A 6,092-nucleotide genomic window follows, 5' to 3' on the forward strand; every position below is an offset into this window, starting at 1 on the left:
ACAGCCTCCAAAGTGTTATTTTGAAACATACTTAGCAAGGTACTTCTTAAAATTCTTTAAAAAGTATGGTCATTAAAATAAATTTATTAAAAGATATCAAAAATAAACTCACAAATACATTTCTGTATGAAAATTATTTCAGAATAATTACTTCTAAACTGTACTAAAAGTTAATCAACTAATGTTGTGCAAGGAATTATTTTCAGTTAGTAAAATAGGAACCATTACTTTCCTCACTTTTTCCATAATTTCTAAACTGTACTTGACAAATATTTTTATCTTATAAATTAATTATAAATAGAAAAATAAGTCTAAAGATTTTGAATGTCAGCAATAATTAAAATTCTTTTTGTAATATATATCTTATACCTCATCTGCATATTAGTAACAGCCCACTATAGTATTTCTCAAGAGAGTCAACAAAAAGGATAATAATATCAGTTAGAAATTGATGACTATAAATTTGGCTTTTAGCATAGAACATCAGAAATAAGAATTACTTGATGTGTGGTGAAATCATGCATTAATTGAATTGCATATAAATGAAAAAGATATAATTCTGAATCATATTAACTTAGTATAGTTTTGATTTTCAAACTTTAGAGGTATGCAGGTTCAGATTTGCTAAATCCAGATTATCCTTTTTGCTTCTTTGGTGACAACTATCAAATCTCTATGTCTATTGTACATTTCCACTTCTCATTTTTTGTAGTGCAAATAATAAGCTCATTGTGAGATTCCACAAATGAACACAAATGTATCATACAGCACAATGAGAGGCAAAGTGGAGCACCGTCCTCATTAGCTGCCATGCTGTATCCCTATGCTGTTGTTTATGATCACATCTTAGTGGAGAGGATCAAAATAAAATGCAGTTTCATTTGCTTGAGTATTCCAGTATTGTGGGTAAGGATTTGTGTTAGTTAGCTTTTTGTCCCTCTGATAGCCTACCTGAGATGCTTGACTTTTGAAGGTAAGCAATTCATTAGGTTCACAATAGTGAACATTCCAGTATGTTTTACTTGCCCCCTTGCTTTGACCTTCTAGCAAAGGCAAGACAAATATATCCATGTAGAGCAAAGCCGCTTACCTCTTAGTACAAGAAAGTAAAAGCAAATGAAAGGCAGTAGTGTCCACCTTTATCATCTGAGAATTCAAAATGATTTCCTGTATTAAAACTGAATATGAGGCCTGTGAGATAGCTTAGCTGTCTACAGTGCCTGCTTAGGCAAGCTTAGGCAGGCACTCAGAGACTGCAGTTGGATCCCTGGCACCACATGCTGCATCAGCCCTGCCCCCAGGGTGGGCTGAGCTGGCCACACAAAAAGAAAATGAATAAATAAATATAAAATAAAAGTAAATACTTAAGCCAATGGGCATGGTGGTCAATTCCTGCAGGAAGATCATTGTGAGTGTGAGATCAGCCTGGGCTACAAAGTAAGCTAAAGGTAAGCCTGAACTGCATAGTGAGATTCTGTCTCAAAAAAGACAAAAAACAAAAAACAACAACAACAACAAAAAAAAATCCTCTAGTATCTTCAAAAAATACTTGCTTATTGCAAGAATTACACAATACAAAATTCAAAGCTAGAAATTCAAATTATCTATTTTTTTCTCCATCAACATGGTGTAAGTAGAATAAAGCTTATGTATGCCACAAAGGGGAACTTTCTTTTTTACATTTCCTTTAAAGTTAAGACTATATGGCAACCTGATTACTTAATACTAAGTTATCACGCCAGCAGCTGTCCCGCGTTACTTTTTTTTCAAAAGAAGGGAGACAAGGTCTTATACAGCACTAGGTTGCCCAGGCCAGCTTTGGAGCTGTGATCCTTTTGCCTTAGCTTTCCAGAATGCTGGGATTTAAAGAAGTGGGCCACCGTTCCCAGCTTGTGATCTATAATATTTAAACAACAGATAACACATCAAAAATATAAATAAAATATTTAAGCAAACACTTATAATGGTCAAATATAGTTTAAACAATAAAGGTGAACTTATTCAATTTAATGACTTTCATTGCAACAAAAGATGATGCATTTGAGATCTTGAAATGTCAAGCAAACAATAGTGCAAGAGCTTGAATATAATTTCCTTAGAGAAATAATCAGCAATAAACAAATTAAGGTGCATGCTAAGGTGCAAGTAGGTAAAATGTAGGTAAAACTTCTTAAACTATATTATATGAATAAATTCATCATAACCAGAGGAAATCAAATAGTATGTGAAGAACAATTAGAGTTGCAGGAGCTATGATGTAGATCTAAACCATCCCTGAAAAGACTCCTGGGTTCAGAAGTGGGGGTTAGAGAGAGGGATTGGATCACAAGGACTCTAGTTTTATCAAGGGTTCCAACTTTGGGCGCATTCTGAGCTTGAGGGCAGTAACAGGAGATGAGGCCTGCTTGGAGGGAAGTATCACAGGAGCCCTGCCCCTGGGCAGTACCTTGTCACCTGGACTCTTTGCTCCTGGGCTCCTCCTCTGTCTCTGGCTTTCCTCTGGCTTTGACTTCCCATGCTCTGTTCTGGCTCATAAACACCCCACAGCAGTGGGGCCAGTGGGCCTTGGGCTACGAACCTCTGAAACTGTGAACCAAAATAAACTTCACTTTTGTCAAGCTGGCTGGTTTTTTTCCACATATTTTGTCACAGAGATGGAGAGTTGACTGACACAGCAGGAGGGAAAGAAAAGTATTAAAACATCAACTGTAGAAATGTAGGGAAAGAAGAGCCGGAGTAAGTAAAATAGAGCAGCATAAACCAATCAAGGAGGATTTAAAATGAAAAGATAGAATTGCTCTATTGAAGTGAGAAATTCATAGCAAGATATAAAGCTTCACGATAATTGAGTTTGAATGGTTTCTTTCTCTTCATTCATTTAGCCTGGTAATTTAGCATCTTCTATAGACAAATATAAACGTCTTTAACCTATTATAGGAATAAATTCAAACATATGCTAACTGAGCTAAATCAATATTTGTGAAACAGATTGCCTATGTTACAAAGCAAATATTAAATAATTAAAAACACTAATTCATCACAACTGCAATCGTATCATGAAGACAAATTGCAGCATGTTATACAATGTCAGCAGTACAACCCCTAATTCTGTCTTAAAGTAACCTCATTGACCTACTGTTTTCCCCATTCTTAACATTCAAATACCTTATCCTCCTTTCTTTTCCATACCTCCATGAATGTACTCAAATTTATGCTAGATAAATAATCCAGATTTTACTACACTGAGAAATCACCAAGATGTGCAATGTCAGACTGCAAGGAGCTGGTGCTTCCAAGGCTTTGAGAAGACGTGAAGCCTAGAATGTGGGAGACCTTGGGGGGCCGTAGGCAGGAGGCTGTGCAGGGAAACGCACTCATTCTTTACTCAGCATACATGGGCTGATCACCTCCCGTACACAGATCATGTTCTGTTTTGGTGCTGGAATGCTGAGCAAGATGGGGGTTATTCCTGTTTACTTTGGTGTGCAATTCAGTTAACAACGTAAGAAATGAATAAGCTCTCTTGGAATGTAATAATACATGAGAAGAGTCCTATAATGCTATTTATGATTTCTTAAGAAAACAAGGAACGTCAAGCCACTGTTAAGTGGGGAAGTTAGAACATGGAGCAGGAGGCAGCTTTTAACTGGTGAAGTTGGTGAAAGCTGTACTGAAGTGGCCCCACTTCTGATTCAAGTGATGCTAACAATCCAGTTACCTGCTGAAAAAGTATATCAAATAAGAGTAAGAAGTGTTCCTCTCTTTAAGTGATGGTCACATATTTAAAGAAGAGAATGAAGCAGATGTGCCTTGGGTTATTCTGAATTCTCAGAAATAAATGACAAAGTAGGTAAGAGCTACAGAATGTACAGGAAATTACTTATGGAAAAAAGTCGACATTTTTCAAAGCTCAAGTAAGAGTGAATGGATGATTTTATATTGGAGAGTTTCATGTTCTGAGTTATAGTTGTGAAAGATAACATAGGCTGGTAAGTAGAAAATGACTGTAAGAGATCAAAAAATAAACTGGAATGACTGGTTAGGAAAGTTAAAAGATGTTATATTTTAAAGAAAAAGGTACTGATGCAAAAAATTATTTGGGAAGAGTTTTGAATTATAACCAAATGAGTTAATTAAAAAGGAAAAGAAGTTGATGAAAAAGAACTAAAGCAAGCGCTGGGGGAACTTTTGCTGAAGAAGACCAGAATGATCTTACTCTTCCTGAGTTGCTTAGGGCACATTTTTGAAAGAGAGGAACACATTCAGAACTGAGAGGATGAAACTGGAGTTTAGAGCCCAAGTGAAGTTTTGGTGACATGACATTATTGCTGGTACAGAAATACTATGTGGCACTCAGCTAGCTGCAGGCAGCAGGAAGTCACGGGCAAGAAAACTGGCTACAGATTGGAGTCTAGAGGTTGTCCCACATGACTTATTTGTTGTGAGCCAATTTATGAACTTTTCTTTAATACTAAATGAGCTATTGAGCTGTTACTATAAGTACAAGGGTTCTTCAAGGAATAAAATACATTAGATAATAAACACATAGATAGATAGATAGATAGATGATAGAGATATAGAAATACATAAATACATAGATAGATGATAGAGATATAGAAATAAAATAGATTAATAGATATGGGAAAGTGAGTTGATGGGGATTCTTTCAATCCTAGGGATAGTTCCTAAACATCACTGCTATTAGATGGAGTAAGGAGCAGCAATATTTTCTAGGTTCTTATTCGTCCCTGTCAATGAGTTGGTCAGGACCATTGGTGGGTGTGAAAGATTTGAGGATAGAAATAAGAAAAAGACAAAAAGAAGCAGAAAAGAAGTGCTGAGAGAGAAAATGGTGCTTTGAAGAAAAAGAGAAGATGATCCTGCAAGCAGAACAAACCATCGTGTGAGTGAGAGGGCAGCAGCCTGAGACCCAGGCGTGGCCGTCCTTGTGGGCCTTCACTGAGTGGATGCAGGTGGCCCCACTTGACCTTGTGCTAGAAGATTGATAGAAGGCGCTAGGTCCAGCGAGTTCTCCTGTCAGAGACGGGTACGGAGTGCACAGGTAGACAATGGCCTGGAAACCAGAGTCTCAAGGCCAGAAAACCTTATTTCTACAGCAAGAAAGGATGAGACAAAGAGAGAAAGAATGGCCTTTCTTTTTGCTTTTTGTTACTTCTGCGCCTTTAGCTGACTGAACGGTACCGATCACCAGCAAGCGAGTATGGCTCTTCCTTATGTGTCACCAGTGCTCGTGGCAATCTTATCCATAAACACGGAAAGACACATTCAGTGTTAGTTCTTAGGTATCCTTTAATCTAGGCCAACTGCAGAACTTAAATTAGTTATCGCACCGTGTAATTGTTAAATAAAAGCTTCAGATAATTTTGTTTAAGTATTGAGCAAATCCTTTTTGTGCCTTATTTAAAAGATTGATGGGCTTGGGAAGATAATTCAGTAGAACAAGTGCTTACCTGGCAAGCACAGGGTCCTGAGTTCAATCCGCAGTACCAACAACAACAAAAAAGATGAGTTTTGGATAGAAAGAGATTAATAGTTTGGGAAGTCAATAAATGTGGCTCTGACTAGGTGATAACAAAAGAAGTACTGGTAAAAGACTTACATTTTATTTAAGTTTTTCAGCTGAACCAAATTTAATGTGTTGAATCTTCAGAGATAGATGAAATTAAGAAAAATTAAGTGGTTAAGCACAATTCCAATGCATCAACCGATGAACTGGGAAAATGTGACTGAGCACAAAAACTGGAGATACCCAGTAGATCTTTGTGTTCAGGCAGCTATTTGCTAAGAACGGTCAATTAATTATTCAGTTCAGGAAAGATGTATATGTGGGAAGCATAAGCATATGTTGTGCTTTTGTATGTTTACATGTATGCACACGTGCATGCATATGTGGGAAGTGACCAAAGCCAATGGCCCCAAACTATATCTGCACCTTAATGAAGAAATCTTAAGGATTCAGTAAAGGATAATAAAGATACAGAGTTTTCAAAAAGTAAGTTTTCAATTGCTCAGCATTTTAAAAATGGATATTCCTGAAATTACAGTTTTGGCTAGAGCATCACAATGACTAT

This window comes from Octodon degus, unplaced genomic scaffold, assembly GCF_000260255.1.
Source record: "Octodon degus isolate 3935 unplaced genomic scaffold, OctDeg1.0 scaffold00013, whole genome shotgun sequence".
Classification (NCBI taxonomy): domain Eukaryota; kingdom Metazoa; phylum Chordata; class Mammalia; order Rodentia; family Octodontidae; genus Octodon; species Octodon degus.